Source organism: Cynocephalus volans, chromosome 1 (assembly GCF_027409185.1).
Source record: "Cynocephalus volans isolate mCynVol1 chromosome 1, mCynVol1.pri, whole genome shotgun sequence".
In the NCBI taxonomy this organism is placed as follows: Eukaryota; Metazoa; Chordata; class Mammalia; order Dermoptera; family Cynocephalidae; genus Cynocephalus; species Cynocephalus volans.
The window spans coordinates 33,033,874-33,058,582 of NC_084460.1; the positions used below are offsets into that span (position 1 = coordinate 33,033,874).

Below are 24,709 nucleotides of genomic sequence, written 5' to 3' on the forward strand. Positions count from 1 at the left end.
TATGTTCAATGGCTGCCTAATAATCCATTTAATGAATGGAACGTAATTTGGTTAACCATTCCCCAGTTGAAGATTTTGATAGCTTTCTTTTTTTTTCTGTTGCTTTTTGCTTTTTCGCTATTCTAACTAAAGCCACAGTGCACATCTTTCTGCACAAATCTTTGGGCATTGCTTTAGATCATTTTCTTGGAATGAGCTTTCTGTAAATGGAATTACTGAGTCAAACAGTATGAATCTTTTCGAGGCTCTTCACACATCTTAAGCAAATTGCCTTCTAGAAAGGTTTTGCCATTTCACAGTCCTGCCAGCTGTGCACGAGAGGTCCCACACCACCAGGGCTGAGCCAGTGCTGTAAGCTCTTGTTTTCTAAAGTACTCATTTGATGGCCCAAAGTGGTATCCCTGCATTCTAATTTACATTTATTATGAGTAAGTTCAACATTTTCAACTGAATTTGCCTTTTGAACTTCATATTTCATAAATGGACTCTTACCACCTTTTATTGCTCCAACATTTCGTTATAAAAATCCTTACTGCCTCTGTGGATGTTTTATTTATGAGAATTTTCAACACACAGAAGCTTTATATTTCCTATAGTCAATTATATTTGTATTTACCACTACAATTGCTGTGAAGGCTACAATGGCCTCCTTCAACCACAGTTTGGATAATGAATCATTTCCAATTTTTTCTAGTTATTAGTATGCCTTTTTTTTTTTTTTTGGCATTGAAATCACCTGACATTGATTTTGCTGGTCAATATAAAGGGAGATAAAAATTGTTCTTTGTTTCCCAAATAGATAAAATAATTTTCCAGCCCTACTTAGTAACAAATCCTTCCATTCTGCATTAATTTGTGGTACCTCTGCTCTCATAAGTCACAGGGTTAGATAGTCTGGAAATCTCCATCTGGTCTGGGCTTTCTATTCTATTCTGTTGAGATGTCTTTCTTTTTTTTCACCCAAAAAAAAAAAAATAGTTTTGTTTTACACTATGCTATAGTATCTGTCAGGGTTAGAACCCTAGAAATTTCTATTTCTTATCAGATCAGTTGCCCAAGCATCTGACTCCCACATTTAATTTCCGTTTTAGTATCTCACCTTGGGTTTCCCCCAGCACCACTTTTTCACACATGTGCAGGTGTTTCTAGCTATTTATTCTCCCTGGAACTCAAATTGTGTCACTGTGCTCCATAGGGACAGGGTTTGAGCCCTGCCCCAGCTGCATGCTGTGTTGTCCCCCTCCCCTACCACCTCAACACTACTGGTCTTTGGACACCTCAACTTCCTTTTCTGTAAAATGGGGTTGTGAAGATCACACAAGGTAGACTCTCAATACGACTTTATTTATCACTCAGTGATTGTGTGCTAGCTGCCAGGGATATGAGGAGAGTGGGCAGGGCAGAAATGATCTCTGGAGAAATGGCCTTTGGGAGCTTACAGCCTCTTAGGGGAGAGCCCTAAACAACAGAAAAAGGCAGTTGCCAAAGAAATGATTACAAGGACTGTGGAGGAAGCAAACGGCGTGCTGAGGAGGAAGGGGGGACAGGAGCCCTGCAATAGGTGTCTGGGGAGGGCCTTTCTGAGGGGACTTCTAATCTGAGCCAAAAAGGCTGAAAGAGGGTGGTAGGAAAGAGCTCTCCAGGTACGAGAAACAACATGAGCAAAAGCTCTAAGGTGGAAATGAACCTGGCACATTTGAGAAACTTAAAGAATTTGCTTGTGGCTGGAGAACAGTGAGTTGGAGCCTTCAATGGGGATTAAAGGGACAAACAGGGGGAACCTTGTAGGCCTTGAGAAAGAGATTGGATTTTATTCTAAGGGCTATGGGAAGTCATTGAAGGCTGATGATATGAAGGAAAATGACATGATCCTATTTACATCTTAAGAAGTCTGATTTTCCTTCTGTGTGATAAGTGGATGGAGAGGAAGAAGAAAGAAAGTTGTGAGGCCATTGCAGTAGGGAGGTGGGAGATGAGAAGTGGCTGGAACCAAGAGGTGGCAGTGGGGTGGAGAGAATGGCCAGCCTGGGGAAGATTCTGGACACAGAACTGCTAGGATCTGCTGGGACTGGATGGGAAGAATGGGGGCAAGGGAAGCATGAATGGTGACTCTGAAGGGTCTGGTTTGGGAAACTGGGTTAAAGGTCAGGCCATTTGGAAAGAAGGGGAAGACAAGATGGGTAGAGAGAGTTTTGGGAAGAAGTTGGCATTCTGATTGGCTGTGGCAAGCAGAGCTATCTGGCATAGTTGGGTGTGTGAGTCTTGACAGGGCAGAGCTGGGGGCATGAAACAGGAGTCATTAGTGATGGGAGGGCCCAGATGTGAGCCTCGGGGGAACCCAACATTTAGATGGTGTGTGGAGGAGGCTGATGAGGAGCTGACGGTGTCCTGATGGTGGTGTCATGGAAGCCAAGGAAAGCCACTCTCAGGATGGAGTGCTCGGCTATGCCACATGCTGCCACGAGGCTAAGCGAGTTAAGGATGATGGAACAACATTTGCTGGATTGGGCAATGGGGATCGATGAAAGAAGAGTAGCAGTGAAAAGGAGGCGGAGGAGAGGCCGGTGGGCAGCACTGCTGTGTCAACTGTGAAGAGCTAGAGCCACGTTGGGACGAGCAGTCCTAGCCCTTGCTCCCATGCCAAGCACCTCTCCCAGTGCCCAGCTATGAAATTTACCTGGTGACGTCTCCAGCCCTCCAACCCTTCCATGCCCACCTAGTCCACCACCTTCTTTACTTGTTGGGATGAGCAGTCCTAGCCCTTCTTCCTGTGCCAAGCATAACTCCCGGTGCCCAGCCATGAAATTCACCTTGTGACATCTCTAGTCCCCCAATCCTCCTGTCTCCACCTAGTCCACCACCTCCTTTCCTTGCAATCTCACTCCCCCTGAATTGTTACAAGGTGTTTTCGACAAAAAGAAAAATTTCTGAATCTTCATTTCTGACATTTGATTTCAAGCAGAAAATAATTATTCTCCCCCTACCTCGCTGGCTGCCTGTTGCTAGATGCAGAAAGGTACAAAACCGAGTAAGACATGACCCTAGCCACAAGGCAGGTTGAAACCACTGCTAATTAGAGCTATAGACAGTACCCAGAGGACAGAGGAAAGGCTCCTGAAGAACATGGAGATCGGGTTGCCTGGTAAAATGAACATAATTAAATTTTGTCCCTTTCCACCAACACAACTAATCCCTTCATCTCTACACTTAATCCCGCTGCTCTGGGCCCTTTTCACTACCTGTCGCTGCTCTTCAATCTTGGTTCCCACAGCCTTCCTCCCTCCAAATGTCACGTGTAAGAATCAGCGCCTTCATCGACCCGCTGCGTCCTCCTGCTTTCTCAGCCAGACTTGAGATCATCCCCCACACACCTGGGCTCCTGCCCCTTCTCCCAAAGTTGCTGTGGCAAAGGTTTCCAAAGGCCAGGTCGAGGGGGTGCCCTCACCTCCCCTCACCTCTGTGCAGATGGCCCACCTGTGGCCACCCCATCCTTCTGGAACCTCTCCTCTCTTAGCTTCTAGGACCTCCTTTTTCCCTGTCTTCCTCTCTTTCTCAGGCCCCCCTTCCCATATCCATCACCACCCAGCCCAGTGTCATTGCTGCCCAGGGATCGGGCTCTGGCCTTCTCTTTCACTGTGCACCTTTCCCCTCAACCTCATGCAACCCTAAAGCTTTGCCTACCTCCTAGAGGCTGATTCCCAAAACTGATGGGCCAGCCCAGCCTCCTTTGAGCTCTAGACCAACACATCCATCTTCCTGTTTAATGACCACTCTTCCATTTTCAGTCCAGTGCTCTCCCCTGAGCTCCAGAACCTGATGGCCAACCATCTCAGACATCTCAACAACATAACCCAAAAGAAACTCCTGGTCTGTTTTGCTTTTTTCACCTGATTATTCCTTTCTAATCTTTTCCCCTCAAGTTTGTCCTCGTCTGGTGTTTCCTATTTTGGGGAATAACACCACCACTACGATGGGAGACACTCGGCAGTCACCCTCGAATCTCCTCCCACTTCACCTGCCACATCTCACTGTGGGGCCTGTTGAATTCACCTCCCATCTCCTTCACCATCACCAACAGCTCAGTCCAAGCCGCCATCTCTCACTTGGTCTACTGGAGTCACCTACTAATTGGTCGTCTCCCCAAATCCTTTCTTTCTTCCCACTAATCCAACCCCACAGAGCAGCCAGAGCGGCTTTTTTGAAATGTACATCTTTTTAATGCCCACCTCTTACTTAAAACCCTTCAATGCCTCTTAGAGAAAGATCAAACTTTGATTTCTCCAGCCTTGTTGCACACCATGCACTCTCTCTAATATGGTTCCTACCCGACAGTCACTTCTCCTGGTTCTTGTGAAAAGAAGCTACTTTTCAAGTCCTTCAGGGGAGCTGGGCCTGGTCCCTCCCAGGTGGTGAATCATGACTGATCTATGTCAGGCAGGTGGGCAGGCCCATTTCCCTTGCCAGTGATTGGTTTATGAGCGGACATTTGATGCAAATCTGACTAATGGAAGGGGGAAGGGAATCTTCTGGGAAAGGTTTCTTAGCCCTAAAAAGGAGTAGAAGGAAGAACCACTTCCTTTCATTGATCTCTGGACATTGACATGGTGGATACAATGCCTGGAGTGACTGCAGCTGTCTTGTAACCATGGGGACAGGAGCGTACCTGCTGGGGATGGGAGAACTGAAAGGTGGACAGAACCTGGGTCCTTGATGACATTACAGCTGCCTTCCTTGGGACTACATTATGTGTGGTAATAAAACTCTTATTGTTTCAACATTTTTGAGCTGGGTTTTCTGTCATTTGTATCAAAGTCATTTTTACTTATAAGTGCCTCAGCCACACTGGCCTTCTGATTCCTGGAATGCACCACCCTCCTACCACCCTTCCTTGCGTGTTCTTCTCATTCTCAGTTCTCTTCCACTCCTCCCATCTAACATTACTTCCCTGATCTTGTAAGGTTTCTCCATGGCACCTGGCAGAGTTTAAAACTATGCATCTCTTTATTTACTTGATTGAACTCTGGTTGCCTCAGTGAACTGGCAGCTCCACACAGGCAGAGACCAGGTCTGCTTTTGCTCACCACTGTGTACTCTCCCACTGCGTCTGTCGCAGAGCTTTGAAGAGTAAGTTCACTGATTCAGTCAGGGCCTGGATAGGGGAGAGAGATGGTGCACTGCAAAGGATCTAACTGAAACTGATTTGATGAGAGGACTATTCACAGGGTGTGGCAGGGCTCAGGGTTCCAGACATGACAAAGCACCAGGGATGAGCAGCAGCTGGAGGCTACCACACTTCTAAGCCTGCAGAGGTGAGAGGAGGGTTTGGGCTGTCAGAACCTGGAGAGAAGACTGTGGCTTTAAGAAAGGGACCCTGCCTGTGGCCACAAGTAAAAGAATGCAGCCCCTCTCAAACCATAGCTCATAGGAGGGCACCTGGGGGACCCTCACTCTCCCACCTCCCTCCAATATCTCTCTGGTTCCTCCATTAGTCAAACTCATCTGGAAGCCAGAGGGTGAGGCGCCTGGTGGTGTTAAGGTCAGCCACCCGGGGCACAAAACAGGATGGAGAAGGACAGAGAACGGCACCAGGGGGGCCAGTGAAGAATGTCCGAAGCAGTCACCAAGTGACATCCTAGCTACTCAGTTCAATACACCCATTTCCTTTTTTATCAGTCTTAACCACCCTGCAGAAGCTGATAGTGTAGTCAGCTTAACTCCAACTTTTTCAGGACTGGACCAGGCACCACAAGGGAGTCTTCTTCATGCGTCACCCTCCTGCCTGGAGACAGTTCCAATCATACCCACTTGTTTCCTTCCAGCGGGGCTCAGGGGATGGATCCTGGCTCACTTATAAGTCTTTCTTCTTTTCACCCTCTCCCTCTCTGCTGGTGTCCTCTTTACAGACAAGAAAATTCTAGGTCTTTCCTGTTTTTAAAAACCCTCCCTGGATCACCCACACTTTTCTAGCTACCACCTGACACCTCCCCTCATCACTCAAAGGGATCTGCCTGTCCACCGCCCACCCACTCCACAGCCTGGTAAGCTAGCTTTAACCTCCTTGCCTGCCTCCCCCCTCAAAACTCTTCCTGCCAGAGGTTCACAATAGCCCCTGATTGCTAAATTCAAAGGGCTTTGTTTGTTTCTTATTTCTCTGAGATTGGGGCATAGCTGTGTTGATTACTTTCTCCTTGAAACGCTTCCCTACCTTGGTTGCCATGGCAACCCCCTCTCCTAGTTGTTTGTCTCATCTCTCAGGTCCTTCTTTCTCTCTCTCCTTTGTCACCCGTCCCCACCTCAGTCGGCCTGGGAAATGTCACAGTAGCTCAAGATTCTGCCCTGGGCCCTCTTCTGTTCTCTCTACACTCTCCCTGGAGATATAACTCTTTTCTGGGGTTCCCAATAACCTCTGTCTTTGGGGTGGTCCCTCCAGACTCTGGGATACAGCTGCCTCTAGCTGGCTGTGCCCCAGCCCCTCAGTGCTATCCCACTGAGACTGAGCCTGTTGTCACCCCTCACACTGGCTCCGACGCTGTGTTCCCCATTCCAAACACCTCCCCTCCACCCGCCGAGTTTCTTACCCAGGACACATGGGGGTCATTCTTGGCTCTACCTTCTCTCTTACCCCAGGAGCCAACAATCAACATGCATTTCTGACTTTACCCTGCCTACAGACTGTCACCTTCCTAATGTAGCCTTTATACTGGCCACCACAGTGATCTGCCCAAACCACAAGTCTGAACATGTCACTCTGGTGTAAAACCTTTCAATAGTGCCCACTGACTGCAGGATAATGTCCAAATTCCTCGACATCCGAGGCCCTACAAGGTCTGCTCTCTGTCCACTTCTTCATCTCATTCTTCCCATTCCCTCTTCCTTCTTCCCTCAAATTCCAGGAACACCAAATGCACTCTTTGCATTCAAACAGCAAAGTTCACTCTTTGCTCCTTCTCATTTTCAGGGCTTTGCTTGTGCTATTTTCTCTACAAGAAATGTTCTTCTGTTCCCTTCTACCTTGCTCATTCCTGCTCATCTTTAAGAAGTCAGACCAATGGTCACCTCTTCTGGAAAGTTCTGTGCATGTCTGTTCCACTGCTATACTTACCATACTATATTATAACGGTCCACTTAAATGTTGTATAGTTGGACACTGTGATTTTTATATATTATTTGATGTGCTTTCCCCCCACCCCTACCTCCACACTACCTTGCCCATCACTGTTTTGGTATATAACAAACTATCCCAAACTTTAGTGGTTTAAAAACAGAATTTATTATTTCTCATGGTTCTGGGGGTTGACAGGGCTCGGGTGGGTGGTTCTTGCTTAAAGTCTCTCATGTAGTTGCAGTCAGATGGCTGCTGGGGCTGGAGTCATCTGAAGGCTCACTCATGTAGCTCATCATCAGCTGGGAGCTTGCTGAGACTATCCTCTGGAGTGGACTCACACACGGGTTGAACTTCTCAGAACACAGCAGGTAGGTTGCAGGAGTGTGTGTTCCAAGACCAAACATTGCAAGAGGCCTGGTCAGAAGCTGCAAGGCTTCTTATGACCCAGGCTCACCGATCCTAGTATGTCCCTTCTGCTACGAAGGACAGTTGAGATTCATGGGGAGAATTACACTCCTTCTCTTGATGCGAGTAGTATGTATATGCAGAGCAGCAGGAACAGAGGGTGGTCATCCTGGAAACTTAGCTTCCGTGGTCACTCTTTCCTGACTCAGAGCTTTGAGGGAGGACTTGGGTGGTTACAGGATGAATGCAGTGAGAAAGACAGTCAATAGTTCCAAATAGTCTCGAAACCTCCAGCAGAGACAGAGTGTTTGGTTGCAGTAGCTGGGCATTTGTAAAGAAAAAAAGAACCTGAGAGACTCAGAATTTGAAACTGATGCCATGAACAGCAAAAAGGAAGAACACAGAAGCTGTCTTTCTGCTTAAAAGGAAATAAAAGTTCGACAAGCTAATGGGAGAAGAGTCATGAGGAGATGTAATTAATAGCAGATACTAGATCTCTGAAAAGAAATTTGGGGCATCCTAGAGCAGAAGGAATTGTCGCCTGGCTCCCCAGGTGTTGCCCAGGAGACAAAAACTCCCGGCACAGGCTGCAGAGGTTGAGGAGCCCTGGTGGAAGGTGTCTGATGATAGGCCTGGGGGCTGCCTCCAGGGTCCTGTATGTCCTCCAGTGTGGTGGTGATGGCGAGTGTGTGGGGAAGTGGGTGAGTGTGGCTGGTAGACTTGGAAATGCCTTGTGGTCAGGACAAGGACTCAGCAGGCATGCCTTGGCTCAGTAGCTGGCAGTGGATAGATACTGGTGACCCAGGACCAGATGCATGCCTCTGGCACCAGGGCAAGATAGAAGGTCCCAGAACATGGACCACCCACAGGAAGAAGGGAAGGAACAGTGGAAGCAGAGAAACTGGAAGTGGATCAATAATCTACTTAAGAGAAACTTAGGAAAAGTCCAGATGTGACTCTGTTTACTTTGAACTAAGATTAAGGTTGTGCTACTGAACAGAATGGGTGGTATCATACGAGCTCACTTAGTTAAGAAAACAGCAAGGTGCTGTTTGTAGCTGTTTCTAAGCCAGTGACTGGGGCCATCTTTAATCTTTCATTCTCATCTCTCCACCTGGTTGGCACTGTGCCTACTATTTCTACCTCTGAAACTTTTGAATCCTCCCCTCCATCCACACTGTTGTTTAGCTCAGGCCTGCATCACCTCTCACCTGACAACTGTGAAGCCTCTCAGGTATTCTCCATACCTCCAGGTTGTGGGGTCCCCTTAAAATCCTTTTCTGCCAGCAGCCAGATGGATGGCAGGACACATCCATTATTTTCTTTATCTAGAACAGTGCTAACACTCTCGGGAAATCATTCTGCAGTCCAACCTATTTGTTTTCATAACGCACCTTATTACATAACCCACCTTATCGGCTATCACTGATTGGCCAATGGTGTGCCTGACTCAGGCTGGGCCAATAGGAGGTTTTCCCCAGATTTCTGGACTTGGGAACAGAGAGAGCTGCTAACTAACATTTATGGAGCACTTAGCTACGTGTCAGGGACTGGACTAAGCATTTTACAGGTGTCATCTTTTTTGATCCTCACAACACTCTGAGGCTGGTGCTGTTATTATCCCCATTTCACAGATAAGGACGCTGAAGACAGAAAAATTCGATAAAGCAGTGAGTAGCAAGTAGTACTACCTTGAGTGTGGCCTCTTAACCAAGCTTCTTCACTCCTTCATGGTCTCTTTCTGGTCATGAATCTGAGGGACGTGAAACATTGGTAGCCATGAATGCCAGTGTGTGGAAGAAGAAGGCCTGAGAGAGGGAGGCTGGCACGCAGAGAGATGTGAAGACATGGAGATAGGAGACGGATGGTCTGATGGTCAAGTCCCTGGCTCCAGGGCTCCTGGAGGCCCACCTGACCATAGCCTGACCTCACCCTAGCCTGGCCTGTGGTTTTTGTGGAAGCCAATCAAGTTCCCTTTCTGCCTGAGCTGGTTTGAATTGGGTTTCTTTCACTGGCAAAGAAAGGAAACGACTAAATGAAAATGTGATCACACCTGTCTCCCTGCTTAAGAACAGTCACTCATTCCTCAACAGTCTTAGGATAAAAGCTCCAACTCCTTGGCATGACATTCAGCCCTGCATGTGCTGGCCAGCCTGATCTGTCACTGCTGTCCCTCCTCCTGTCCCCACACCCCTAACTGTGTGTCCCCTACATGCTGGACTCACTGCTGTTCCTTAAATACTCCAGCAAGGCTGCAGCCCACATGAAGACCAGGAGAGAGATGAAGATCCACCATTGCCTGTCTCTCACCCCCAGCTCTGAAGTCTTTTGACTACAAGTCTTTATCTGGGATTTCACCCCCTCAGCCTCTCCTAAGCTCTGGGCTTTTCCTTTTCCTGCATCAAAATTGCTTCTCTTGTGTCAGCTCGTAAGAACCTGGGTCTTTGACTTTTTTTATTTTTATTTTAAAAATTTAATTAATTTTATTATGAATATTCATGAGATACAATGCTGATTGTCACCCCTCATGGCATGATGTGAGGACCAGATTCATACTGGCAGCATACCTATTACCACAGATTGCTTTGTACCCCCCGTCCCCCACCCAATTATTTTCACCTCCCCCCACCCCTGCTCCACTTTGTAGCCCAAGGAACGTTCTCTCCCTCTGCAAGACCAACGCGCTACTGTGTTCTTTCCTTCCTTCTTTCTCTCTTAGCTCCCACATATGAGTGAACACATGAAGTATTTATCCCTCTGTGCTTTGCTTATTTCACTCAACATAAGTTTCTCCAGACTCATACATGTTGTTGCAAATGGGAGTATTATTTTTTATGGCAGAGTAGTATTCCATAGTGTCTATATACCACATTTTCCTTATCCAATTGTCCATCGATGGACATTTAGGTTGGTTCCATATCTTGGCTATTGTAAACAGAGCTGTGACAAACATGGGAGTGCAGGTATCCCTTCGACATGATGATTTCCATTCCTCTGGGTATATACCCAGACGTGGGATTGCTGGATCGTATGGAAGATCTATCTGTAGTTGTTTGAGAAACCTCCATACTGTTTTCCATAATGGTTGTACTAATTTATAGTCCAACCAACAGTGTAGGAGTGTTCACTTCTCTCCACACCCTCGTCAGCATTTGTTATTCACCGTCTTTTTGATTATAGCCAGTCTAACTGGGGTGAGGTGGTATCTCAATGTAGTTTTAATCTGCATTTCCCTGATGACTAGTGATGTTGAGCATTTTTTTCATGTAACTGTTGGCCATTTGTATGTCTTCCTTTGAAAAATGTCTATTCAGCTCCTTTGCCCATTTTTTAATTGGGCTGTTTTTGGACTTTTTTTTAAATTACAAAAGTAATTTGTGAACATCTTAGAAAATTGACAAGTATCCAATGGTACCCAGAGGCAACCACTGTTCACTTCTTGACACACTTCTTATCAGAACTGTTTAAATAAAACAATTTTCTATTACTGTCCAAATAATACATGCATATATTTGAAAAAACATCCAAGAGAACAGAAGGACTTTTGATGAGGAGCGGCAGTGCCCTGCCCTCTCCCCACCCACAAACTCTCACCCTGGAGTGTATAATCTCTGTTATTTGAGGCTGCCTCCCCAGGTCTAAGAAGCTCTTAGGTCCTTCGTATTAGGAGAAATGCTTTCACCAGAATATAAGAGAACACCAAGAGTGGCTCAACATTAAGAATGTTTATATATTTCAAATAATACAAATCCAGAAGCCAGCAGTTCCAGATATTCAGGCTCTGATTTAGCAGAGAGCTCCAAGTCTCCTGGCCTTCCCCTCCTGGTCACAAGACGCCTGTCAGAGGTCCAAGCATCACGTTTTCACCCAACAGCACCTAGGCAGAAAGGAAGGGGGCAGCCAAGAAACCTTCCAGGCGCATCTCTTTAATTAGGAAGGAAGTGTTCTCCTGAAGCTGCCTAAAGATAGCCCCTTACAAGTCCCAAGTCAAAATTGGGTCATGGGAGTTCTCTAAACAGTGTCTGCTACAACCTATTTCTAGTTCATAAGATCCACTGATGTCCTACGTGGGTCACTTGGAAACTACTCCCCTCCATCCCTGCTTATCCCTACATAGTCTTCATTACCTCTATTGGTTATCTTTTTAATTTGAAGAAATCTATTGCCCCTTTGTTCCTTGTTCCACCACATGTCCACAGAAACTGTTGCTGCCCTATTATCGTTCCTGTCACCCTCCAACCCCTTTCCTCCATTGCTACCGCCCAACTTTTATACCTTTCCTTTCACATTGCGATGACATTGATATTCTGTTCTATAACCACAATCAAATTCAGGTCAATACAAAAATTGAGTATCAATGAAAATTGGAAAGGAAAAGACAAAATTCTCATTATTTAAGATGGCTATACAATATATTTCCTGTGGGTACCTATCTATGTATTTACAAGTTTTTAGAAAGGTCTAGAAAAGTACACATTGAGCACATTACAGTGGTTACCTCTGGGGCAGAGGAAGGGAATAGGTTGGCAGCGGGTAGCCAAAAGGGACTTTAGCTTCATCTGTGATGTTCTATTTTTTAAAAAGGAGAATGTATTCATGTTTCGCTTGTGTTATTAAACTTTAATTTGAAACAATTCCCATTCATTTTCAGCCAATTATGCCAGCTCTGTGTGTTTGGCTGTGCTCACATGCTTGTGCCCAGGGAGGAAGAACATTAACTTTGTGTGTGTCTGTGAATGAAGTACAGTAATTAGTAAGTAGATGAAAAAGAAATCTAGCAAGCACAAGCAAAACAAAAAAGGGGTACAGAGAGAACTCATTCACAATAATAATAAAAACTACAGAAATAACTCATTAGGAAACAGGTAAGTTCTTTATGGAGAAAACTATAATGAGTGAGTGAAGGACATACAAGATGATCAGAATAAATGTAGAGCTCTAATGTATTCATGCATCGAAAGGCTCAGTGTTATACTGATGTCAATTTTCCCCAAATTAATCTTTAAATTCACAGAACTTGACAAGTGGGTTTCAAAATCCACATGGAGGAGTTCATGTGCAGGACTAGTTAGCTGAGATAGCTGAGCAGGAAGCACAATGAAAGGGGGCATTTTACTTAGATATCAAAGATGGGGAAAAGCTATAGCAAATAAAATAGCTTGGTACTGACAGGGTAAACAATCAGTGGAAAACACAGGGGCCTCGGACCCACCTGGACACGGTGACTCAGTATAGGAGGGAGTTTTACTTCAGATCAGTGGAGAAAGGATGATCTAGTTAATCCATCATGTGGCGATAATCGGCTGTCCATTTGGCGAAAGGTTAGATCATATCTCATTCAATCATAGAAATATATTCCAGATGCATTAAAGAACCAAATAAAAACAAAATTATAAAAGTATTAGAAAAGAATACAGAATATATTTAAACCTTAGGAGTAGGGAAACACTAAACATGATACATAAATTAAAAAGTAATGAAGGAAAAGAATGATAAATTTGATTATGTCAAAATTGAGACCTCTAACAAAAGATTCTATAAAGAGTTAAAGGTAACAGACAAGCTGGAAGAAAATATTTGTCATATGTTCACAGAAGATTAATATCCAGATTATATTAGAAAATTCCACAAATCAATAAGATAAAGACAACCTAATATTTAAAATAAGCAAAAATAAACAGGCAGTTCAGAAAAGAGAAAATACAAATGCCCAATGCACATATGAAAATCTCACTAGCAAACAGAAAAATACAAACTTTAAAAAGGATCCAATTTTTCACCCATCAGATTGGCAAATATTTAAAACAATTGCTTATGGTGTAGGGATTAGAGTCCTCTCATACTCTGCCTGCAAGTTAAATGGTCAGAAATCACAGAGGGCACTTAGGTAATATCTGTTAAAACTAAAAACGTGAATACCTCGAGACCCAACATTTCACTTCTCAATCACTACCCGAGAGAAACATTACAGAGGAGGCACATGCAAGGCTGTTCTCTGCAGCGCTGCTTGCTGCTTGTGATAGTGGAAAGAAAAGAAAGCAACTAAATGTCCATGGAGCTTAGAGAACATAAAATGTGGTACATTCATAGGAATGAATAAAATACAGCTATTTAAAGGGCAAGAACTACATGTATTGATATGAGTATATGGTAAAAATGTGAGATTTAGTGAGAAAACATAGTTTACATTTAAATCTCTATAATGTGGTATAACTCATTCAAAATACCTCCATTACTACTACATATCACCATGGATGGAGACACATAAAACTGTGGAGGAGGTGGGAATTTAGGACTTCAGAGGATGGCCGAAGGGGATTGTGGCTATATTCATACTGTTCCACTTTTAAAAAGGAGAATGTATTCAGGCTTTACTTGTTTAATTAAAGTATAATTTGAAAAGATTCTCATTTGTTTTCAGTCAATTATGCCGGCTCTGTGTGTTTGGCTGTGCTCACATGTTTGCGCCCAGGGAGAAAGAACGTTTACTTTGTGTGTGTCTGTGAATCAAGCAGTGATTAGTAAACAGTTTGAAATGAAATATGAAAAATGAAGGGCCAAACAAATAAAAGCAGAGGGGAACCTATTCACAGTTGATAGTAAAACCTTTAATATTCCTAGGAATAAATTTACCAAGAAATATGCAAGACTTCACCCACAGAGAACCATAAAACGTCTCTAAAAGACATAAGTGATGACTTGAACTGAGAGATGGAGCAATGTGAATTGGCAGGAAGATTATATAATAAAGATGTCCATTTTCCTCAAATATATCCATAAACTCACTGTAATCCCAATTAAAATCCCGGAAAAAATCTTCCTGACACCTGACAGGCTCAAATATGCAAAAATGACCAAGGCAATTTTGCAAAAACAACAAAGGGGGTGGGATTTGTCTTTCCAGTTAGCAAGCAAAGCTCAGGAGCAGACAAATAGATCGGTGGACCAGAAAGAGCCCCAACATGGACCTGCACTGGGATTTAGTGCCAGAAAAACGTAGCAATTTTAAATCACCAGGGAAATGACAGATTATCCAATAAATGGTATTAAAAAAATTAGTTATCAATTTTGCAATTAAAATTAAACACTAATATCACACTAGAAATAAGCTTCCTATCCAGAAAAGACTCAAATCTGAAATTGCAAAATAATATAAAATATAAAGACAGAAAAGAAAATGGAAAGTTTTAGGAAAAATTATTGGAAAAATGGTTGTGATCTTAGTGTACAGAGGGCCTTCTTATGGCAAGATAGGATTCTAAATTTGACATAAAGATAAAAACTTCTGTAATAACAGATACAACACAATTAAAAGACAAGAATTGTGTGCAATGCATAGAACAGATAGGGAATTAAAATCAAGAATATATAAAGAATTCCTACAAATCAGTAAGAAAAAGATAACCCAGCAGAAAGGTGGACAAAGGATATGCACAGATGTTCCCAACAGGAGGAAATATAAATGACCAGTAAACCTGTAGGGGAGACCATAGCATGACCATTCGATCAAAAAACACTGATTAAACCAAGAAGAAACCATATTTTACCCACCAGATCTGCAAAGTTTAAAAGCTGGCAATGGTCTGGAAAAATGAGGATTCCTATTTACTTGTGAAATTTAAACTGGTACAGCCATGTCAGAAGACAACTGACCATTATCTATTAAAACTAAAACATGTCCTAGTGGACATGCTAGGACCCAAAGATCCACTCTCTGTACTTGCTCTAGAGAAATACTTCAGGAGGAGGCACGTACCAAGATGGTCTCTGCAGCACTCTTCATAAGAAAGGAAACAATGAACTAAAGGACTATGGATGTTCAAGAAGGGAAATCATGTAACATTCACGTGGAAGAGTATAATACAGCTGTTAAAAGGAGTGAACAAGAGCTGTTGTATGAACCAATAGGGGTGGATCTCAAAAATGTAAGATTAAGTGAAAAATACAGGATACAGCATAATACTTATGATGTGGGATAATTTACTCGAAATGCCTACATAAATACTGAATATTAGTATGGAAGAAGATACATAAAACTTTTAACAGTGGCTACCTCTGTGGAGGGAAAAGGAACCAAGGTCTCAGGTGGCCAAAGGGACCTTTAATTATATTCATATTGTTCCACTTTTAAAAAGGAGAATGTATTCATGCTGACTTGTTTAATTAAAGCATAATTTGAAAAGATTCTCATTTGTTTTCAGCCAGTTATGCTGGCTCTCTGTGTTTGGCTGTGCTCGCATGTTTGTGCCCAGGGAGAAAGAACGTTTACTTTGTGTGTGTCTGTGAATCAAGCACAGTGATTAGTAAACAGGTTGAAATGGAAAATGGAAAAACACAGCCCAAACAAGTAAGAGCTGAGGGGAACTAATTCACAGTTGACAACAAAACTTTAATATCCCTAGGAATAAATTTATCAAGAAACATGCAAGACTTTAACTGGAGAAAACCACAAAACTTCTCTGAAAGACATAAAAGACCACCTGAACTAAGAGTAGAGCAATGTGCATTGGTAGGAGGAGTATGACAAAGATGTTAATTTTCCTCAAATTTTTCTGTAAACTCAATGTAACCCCAACAAAACCCCAGCAGAAATTTTCCTGAAACTTGACAGGCTAATTTTAAAATTCATTGTGATGGGACTAATATGCAACAATGACCAAGGTAATTTTGCAAAAACACAAAGGGGGTGAGATTTGTCCTGCCAGTTAGCAAAACATATTATCAAGCTCAGGAGCAGACAAATAGATCAGTGGACCAGAAAAAGTCCTGACATTGATCTGCACTGGGATTTAGCATCAGACAAAGGTAGCAAGTTTAAATTGGTTTGGAAATGATATATTATTCCATAAAAGGTATTGGAATAATTACCTATCCATGGGGGGGTTGGGAGGGGGTTAAAGTTAGATCCTAAGATTCATGCATACGGAATTTTTAAAAATATGGTATAAAGGCTTAAATATACATAAACTGTAAATGTTAAGGAAGAAAATACAGGAAAAATGCTTATGACTTTGATATACGGAAGGCTTGCTTAAATAAGATTGCAAAAAAAAAAAGGCATAAAAGATGGTAGATTTGACTGTATCAGAATTTTAAATTTTAAATTTTAAATTTCTGTGAGGCAAAAGATAAATGTCAAGAATCATAATGTAGAAAATATTTGCAATACATATAACAAAGTATTAGTATACAAAATACATAAAGAACTCCTAAAAATCAATAAGAAAAAGAAAAAATACCTTAAAAAAAAGAGAAATGGGCAAAGGATATGGACAAGCAATTCAGAGGAGAAAATATAAAGGGGCAGTAAACACACAAAGATTTTAGCATTGCTGGTAATTCAGAAAAATGCAAACTAAAATAAGATACTATTTTTTAGGATTGATTAAAATGTAAACTTGGAGATGATCCAGGGAAATAGACCCTCACACACTGCTGGCAGGAGATTAAAATAGAAAGGCACTTTTGAGAACATTCTAGCAGTTTCTATTAGAATGTAAGATGAGAATACCCTATAGCCCATCAATTTTATTTCTAAATATCTGTTCCAGAGAAACACTTGTACTTGAGCAAAAAAGGCATATACAGGGATGCTCTTACAGGTCTGTCTTAAGGGGACAACATTGGAAGCATTTTAATAGCCAATCAACAGACAACACCTAAATAAAACATGGCACTCAGTTAAGGTCACCAGCAGCCAGCCGAAAGGAGCACTGGAATGAGCTGCAGCAGGTGATACGAGGAGAGTCCTATAGGGTGCACAGTAGCACCTCCACTGTGTACACCACCACATCTATGCAAGCAAACAAAACAAGAGAACAGAGTACATGTTTCGGTAAGCATAGGAAAACATTTTGGATAAACAGCAAATGCCTAAGAGCAGCTACCTCTAAAGGTGGCGGGGGAGGAGGGGGTTGCTGAGATGAAGGTGGGGGAGGCCAGTAGAGACATCTTTATCTGTAATGTTATAATTTTATTTAAAGGAAAATGTATTCATGTATTACTTGTATAATTAAAATTTAATTCAAAAATTCTAATTCATTTCCAGCCAATTAGTGCTGATTTACATGTGTGCTGTGTTCTCTATTTGTGTGCCCAGGGACAAAGCACATTTAGTCTGTGTGTGTCTGTGAATGAAGCATAGTGATTAGTAAATTGATTAAAATTTGGAAAGCAAAATGAAAAAAAGGGAAAGTTTTTCCACTCACAAAAGCAGCAAAACTAATAAGGTCCTCAGGAATAAACCTATTAAGAAATATGAAAATCCTTTATGACAAAAGCAACCAACCTTTATTAAAAGGCATTAAAAACAAAACAAATAAGACTGTTAAAAGGAGACAGACACCATGTTCACAGATGGGAAGAACTGATATCCTAGATGTTATTTTTTCCTTCAATAGGATTTTTTGCATGGAACTTTTACAAGCTGATTATAAAATGTATGTGAAAAAGTAAATGTGCAATATAACCAAGATAATTTTTAAAAAGAATAAAGGGCTGGTGCTTACCTTATCAGGTAGTGAGACACTTTATAAAGCTGTGCTCATTAAAGTGTGGTATTGGCCCAGAAATAGACAAGTAGATCAACAGAACTGAAGAGTCTAGACACAGGGGATTGGAAAAAAAGATGGTGTTGGGGCAATAAATGGGGCTTAGCAAACTGTATATCTATTTGGAAAAAGATCAGATTAGATCTCTGTGTCATAGCACACACGAAAATACATTTCAGATGAGTTAAAGACTTAAACATTTCAAACAGCTATAGACGTTTTAGATGCAAACACAGAGTGAATATACACTGTGGTGGGCCCTGCCTTCTCCAGCACTAGCATCATAGATTTCATTAGCACAATGCGACAAGACGCTTTAATATCTAGTAGTTGTCCAGGCAGACCTCGCCTCCCAGCTTCTGCAAGAGCCTGTTGAGCATCTCCACCTGGGCCTCACAGACTCCCCTTCCTCTTTCTCTCCAACTCAACCTGATCCTGGGAAGAGGAACTGCCATACTGGATGAACTGATGTCTGAAGCCAACTCCTGCCACTGTGCTGTGTCAGTAAGGCATTTCCTTCTACAGCGTCCATTTCTTCCTTTATGAGATACAGTAATGACCCGTTTCTTGTGGGGAAATGTGAAGTTCATGTGAGATGATAAATGTGAACTTGGATAAATGGCACAGAGTTCACAAAGATGAAGGGAGCAGACTCTACTTTTTCTTGACCCCCTGCTCCCAAAAAAACCCCCAAAAACCCTGCCACCCAAGACTTAACGTCCCTGTTATTCTTTCTTGCACTGTAACTTCTGGAGAATCGTCATATTCTTTTTGGTCAAAAGAAGTTTGAATGTTGACTTCTGATATTTGATTCGAAGGCAGAAAATACTGATTCGGCACCCAAAAGAGCTTACTGCTAGTTGTTAGGTGCTGAGAAACACAAAAAATAATAAGACACGATTCCAGCCACGAGACAGGATAAAACTGGTGCTAATTAGAGCTGTAGTTAGTACACAGCTCATATTAAAGCTCCCAAAAGAACATGGAGATCAAGTTACTCTGTAAAAGGTAAATAATTTAATTTTGCCCCATTCAGTGAAATACACATCGTTGCCCCAAACTAATTTATCCACCTCCACAGTTGGTCCTGGCCCCTTTGGGAGCTCATTTCACTAATTGTCTCTATCTCTAATCGCTCCATTACTCAGGCTCTTTACCCTCAAAACATTCACATGCTAGCATTGCTCTTTCCTTTAAGATTAAAATTTAAAACACTTGGATCTTGCCCCTTCTTCCTTTCTCTCCTTAATCAACCCCCACCCAAACTGCTCTGGCAAAGGTCCCCAGAGGTCTCGCAATGGCTCTGGAGGGTGCCTATCAGCAGGACACTGTGCTCCCAGTTCCAGGAGTGCCACCATGGAGACTGTGCACTTGGATTGAGGGGCTCCTGGATCAGCCCTTGTCCCCTGACCTCTCTGCATATTCCCATTGCTGACCACTCCATATTTCTGCCTAGAGACCTCCCAGCCCTTTCTTTTCAGCACTCTCAAAGGATTCTTCTCTTTTCCAGTCCCCAAATATGGATGCTTCCTGGGCTCATTTTCTAGCCTCTTATCCCTCAGCCATCCTCATGGCCTCAAAATGCCCTGAAACCTGTCAACGTCCTGATCCGCATTTCCACTCAGGAGCACTCAACTGGTCTCCTGCCTCCCAAGACCAGCCCTTTGCAGAGGCTGTCTCTCTGACTCGAGTGCTCTCCCTCAGTGTGCTTTGTCCAATTAGCTCCTTCTTCTTCACTTGGTTCAGGGCATCACCTCCTCAGGGAAGCCTCCCAGAGTCAGCAGGGCAGGTCTCCCTTGGTGCGCACTCTCCTGCACTTAGTACCTTTCTTTCAGAGGGCCCATTGGTGCTGGAAACTGTAATGCATGTGTGTGATTATTTATGTCTTTTGCTCCTGCTACCATGCAAGCTCCACAAGAACAGGGATTCTTGCCTATTTTATTTTGGTCACCAAAGTATCCACAACGCTAGACACACTAAGTCAGAATATGTGGATGGATAAATGTTTGTCACAAAATAATGGATGTTTATCACATTTGAAAGTTGATGTCTGCCTATGATTTTGCTCGTCTCTCCTAGCCTCCACCTCCCCTCGCCCATCCTTCACATCTGGAAGTCTTCCTTCCCGACTCCTTAAAGGATTCATATCCCCCTCATATTTCAACATTACTCCAACTTGTGCCCCCATCATTCTCCAAAACTGCTCTTATTAAGGCCACCAAAAGCTTACTAATCATGAAATCCAAAGGAGAAATTCTGCCTTTATCTTATTGGAATTCTCTGCTGCATTTGACAGTGTTGATTACTTTCTCCTTGAAACTCTTCACTACCTTGGTTGCCATGGCAACTCCCTCTCCTAGTTGTTTGTCGCATCTCTCAGGCCCTTGCTTCTCTTTCTCCTTTGTTGCCTGCCCACACCTTGATCAGCTCCTCAAATGTCACTGCAGCTCACAATTCTGCCCCGGGCCTTCTCCCATTCTCTCCCTGGTGATTTCACTTATTCCCTTACCGAGTGGTGATGGCCTTGGGCCAGTGCTTCCAGTCCCATCTCTTCCTGAGCCCTAGACCCCAGCATCTAAGTGCCTGCTGGGCCCCACCTGGCTGCGTCCTTGACCCCTTGGCTCTACCTGAGTCCACTATCCTGCCTCTCAGCCTGGCTCTCCAGGATGTGTTCCCTATCCCAAGGGCCTCTCAACCATCCACCCATGGTTCCACATAAGACACGTGGGAGTCACCCTTGGCTTGACTCTGTCACTCCAGCAGCTAATCATTCAGCAATTATATCTGGTTTTTATCTACCACAAGTTTTTGATCTCTTTCTCCATCCCCACTGGTCTAGTTCAGGCCTTTCCCTCTCTCATCTGGATGTCTCCTGCCTCTGGCCTGGTTACTTCTTATAATGAATATCTGTTTTTTTTTTTTTTTTTTTACTTTCTAGCATCTTTTATTCCTCCCCAAGACCCCTTATTACCTTTAGGGAAATTTCCTGTTCCCCATTTTATGCGGCTGTGGTGGGACCTGGGCTGCTCTCTCACATGGAAGTCACAGAGACCTCTTCTTCAGGTCCTGCCTCTCACCAGCCAGGTCTTGTCTGGAGTGGCATGAGGCCCAAGTTCAGCCAGCTAAACCAAGGCTCTCTCTTGACCTTGACTTCTGTCCAAATATGGAAGTAGTTAGAATGGTTCGATGTCTAGGAGATACCACCAGGGAGAACCGCTATTGGGACCCTGAATGTAGCATTCAAGACTGACACAGTCCCCACCCACTTCATTGCTCACGTTCCCTCCCTCTATCCTGCTTCTCTGGGTCTTAGTTTCCTTCCCTGTGAAATGGGGCTAATGGTGGTTGTCTGCTTCACTGGGGGTAGGAGGGTAGGGTTGTGACGATCAGATGAGACAATGGCCATGTCCCCATGGTACAAACTGTAAGGAGCTGTGCCTATACTGGAGTGCAGTCCTAAGACCCAGACAGCCTCAACCTTGACTTTTATTTCCTTGTTTGTTGATTCCCTGGATGTTGTCATGAAATCTTTGTAGTAGAAAAAATTTCTGAATCTTCATTTCTGACATTTGATTTCAAACAGAAAATAATTATTCTGCCCCTACCTTGCTGGTTACCTGTTGCTAGGTGCAGAAAGGTACAAAAATGAGTAAGACACGACCCCAGCCATGAGGTTAAAACCACTGCTAACTAGAGCCATAGACAGTACCTGGAGAGCAGAGGAAAGGCTGCTGAAGAACATGGAGATCGGGTTACCTGGTAAAATGAACATAATTAAATTTGGTCCCTTTCCACCAACACAACTAATCCCTTCATCTCTACACTTAATCCCGCTGCTCTGGGGCCCTTTTCACTACCTGTTGCTGCTCTTCAATCTTGGTTCCCACAGCCTTCCTCCCTCCAAATGTCGTGGGTAAGAATCAGCACCTTCCCTGGGCCCACTGCCTCCTCCCACTCCCCTTTCCCTCCTGCTTTCTCAGCCAGACTTGAGATCATCCCCCACCCACCTGGGCTTCTGCCCCTTCTCCTGAGGTTGCTGTGGCAAAGGTTTCCAAAGGCCAGGTCCAGGAGGTGCCCTCAGCTCCCCTCTGTGCAGATGGCCCACCAATGACCCATCCTTCTGGAAGTTCTCCTCCCTGGGCGTCTAGATCTCCACTTTTTTGGTCTTCTCCTCTGGTCCCTTGTCCTCAGTCTCCTCAGTTGGATTCTCTTCCTGTATCCATCCTTAAAATGTCAGTCATGGACCGGTTCCTGGCCTTGTTTCCATAAACTCTGCTCCTCCTCCTTTAAGCACATCCTTAGTTCTCCATCTATCCCTGTTGGGAGAAGCCCACACTTCTTTTGCGAGCTCCAAATGAACCTGTATACTTTCTTACTTGACGACAGCTCCAGTCAAGGTCACCAATGCACATTTTTCTCCCTTGCCACCCTTGTCCTTTGATCTTGGCCTCTGATTTATACAGATAGGAGGGCTCTAGGTGACAGTCCTGTGGACCTCTCCTATCATGTCTATCCTTAATTTTATCTCAATCCAGCTCCAGCTTGGAAATTGTCCCTGGTCCCAATCGCTACTCTAGCAGCTTCTCCCAGAGAGGTGGCCACGCTGCCTGCTCTGCCTTTCCCTTTCATTTTCCTCTGCCCCATCCTGCACAGAAAACTGCTCCTGCTCAGGATCCAGTGGCCCCCTAATTACTACATCCAGTGGGCTCTCAGTCCTTATTCAAGTGGCCTTTCTCTTTAGTCTGCTGATTATTCTCTTCTGGAAATGCTGCACATCCCGAGGTTACCATGCCAACACAGCCTCCAGGTGCTTTTTCCATATTTTTCCTACTTCTTTTTTGCCTTTGTGAGCTCCCCTTTCTCTCTGCACACCCCTTAAGTGGGGGCCAGAATCTCATTCCTGGCCCCACTCTCTTCTAAGCTGGCATAATCTCCTAGGACCAGCTCACCCAAGCCCATGGCTACAACTGCTATCAGTTCCACCCAAATCTGTTTAAATTTCCTGCTGGGATCCAGACCCTCAATCTATCTCCTTGTAGGTAGGTTCTTACATGAGACATTTGGAGGAAGGCTGTGCAAACTGAGTTTGAAGAGCAGGGATAAGTGAAAGGGGCCCTGGAGCAGTGGGATTAAGTGTAGAGGAGAAGGAATTAGTCATTTTGGTGGAAAGGGACAAATTTAAGTCATATACATTTAACCATCTGACATCTTTGACTCAATTTGTCCAAAACTGAGCTCAACAATCCTCTTCCATTCCCTCAAGCCAGCTCATTCTCTTGGGTGGTCTTTCATCTACCCAGTTACCCAAGACAGAAACAGGAAAGGCATCCTTGACTCTTTCTGTAACCCCAGCACCAACCAGTCAGCAGGTTTTCCTAACTTCACCTCTTGGATCTAACTACTTCTCTCCATCCTCTTGGCCTCCACCCTAATTCAGGGCTTGCCTTCTCTATCTGGACCAAGGCAATCATCTCACTGGCCCTCGTACCTCCAAATTTCTCCAAGCAACCAGAGTAATCACCCTCAAACAGAAATCTTACCAAGGCACTTGCTTGCTCAAAATACTTCAGTGGCTCCCTGTTGTCACTGAAGACCCAATTGTTCAATTAGATACATATGGCACTGTGATCTGGTTCCACCTTCTCCATTGACTGCCTCTATCTCATGCTTCAGCAACCCTGAACTGTCTGTGAGTTCATACATGACACTTCTCACCTGTCTCTGCCTTCTACCTGAATAACTCCTACTCATCTAATTGTCTCTCCTAGGCACCTCCTCAGGTACTCCCATGAAGCTTCACACATGCACCATCAGTCCCAGCTGCCCCATGATGACCTGTCCCCAGCATACCTCTGGCCTGCTACTTCCTAGGTATCATTTTAGCCTGTGTGTCTTTCTTACCTCTTTGTATGCTCAGGAGCAGGGATATCTTATTTATGTTCATATTTTAAAACCTAACACCATGCCTGACACAAGTAGACACAATAAATATTGTATAAATATATAGGCCATTTACCCTCTTGACACTTTTCAGCTCCCTTCTTCTAACATATTACTTTCCAAACAGTGTAAACCAATTCACATTCCCCCCAGGAGTGTACAATAGCACCTGTTCCACTGTATCCTCATCAACACTGGGTATTCTTAAACATTTTCCCCCTAATTTGTTGGTTAAAACTTGTATTTCCTTATTGTTTTTACTGTTGATCTTTGATTTTTTAGTCAATTCTATTTCCTCTTCTGTAAACTCTGTTTAGGTGACTTACATACTTACCTGTTTTGCTTTTACTGTTAAAGTTTTGAGTTGGTTCTTTTATACATTATGTATCTGCAAATATTTTCTCCACTCTGCTTTTTGTTTGTTTGTAATATTATTTGACTTTGAAAATATTTAGGTTTAATGTAGTCAAATTGGTTGGGCTTTGCCTTCTTGATGTAACTTTTTTAGCTTTTTAGAATACATGGGTTCCCCCATTCAGACACTTGTTAAATATCCAATTCCTTTTCTGATATATATATATATTTTAAAACCAGAAAGACACATTGGTCTAATTTTTAATGGGCTTATATCTGCTTTTTGAACTTCTCGAATAATTTCTGAATTTGGGTATGTGCTCTGAGGTGAGGTTGGAATGGAATTTTTTCTTTC

At 43.4% G+C, this 24,709-nt stretch overlaps 1 long non-coding RNA gene across 2 annotated transcripts; it reads right to left on the bottom strand.

The window, feature by feature from the left end:
* Positions 1-7,285: 7,285 nt before the first annotated feature.
* Positions 7,286-21,210, bottom strand: LOC134362346 (uncharacterized). 2 transcript variants are annotated; one of them, XR_010021614.1, is made up of 5 exons: positions 21,032-21,210; positions 18,019-18,111; positions 12,723-12,843; positions 9,202-9,263; positions 7,286-7,831 (listed from the first exon to the last, which is right to left on the bottom strand). It is a non-coding gene; the product is annotated as an uncharacterized LOC134362346 (long non-coding RNA). The 2 variants fall into 2 exon arrangements; XR_010021608.1 differs by lacking the exon at positions 9,202-9,263.
* Between the last annotated feature and the right edge of the window lie 3,499 nt (positions 21,211-24,709).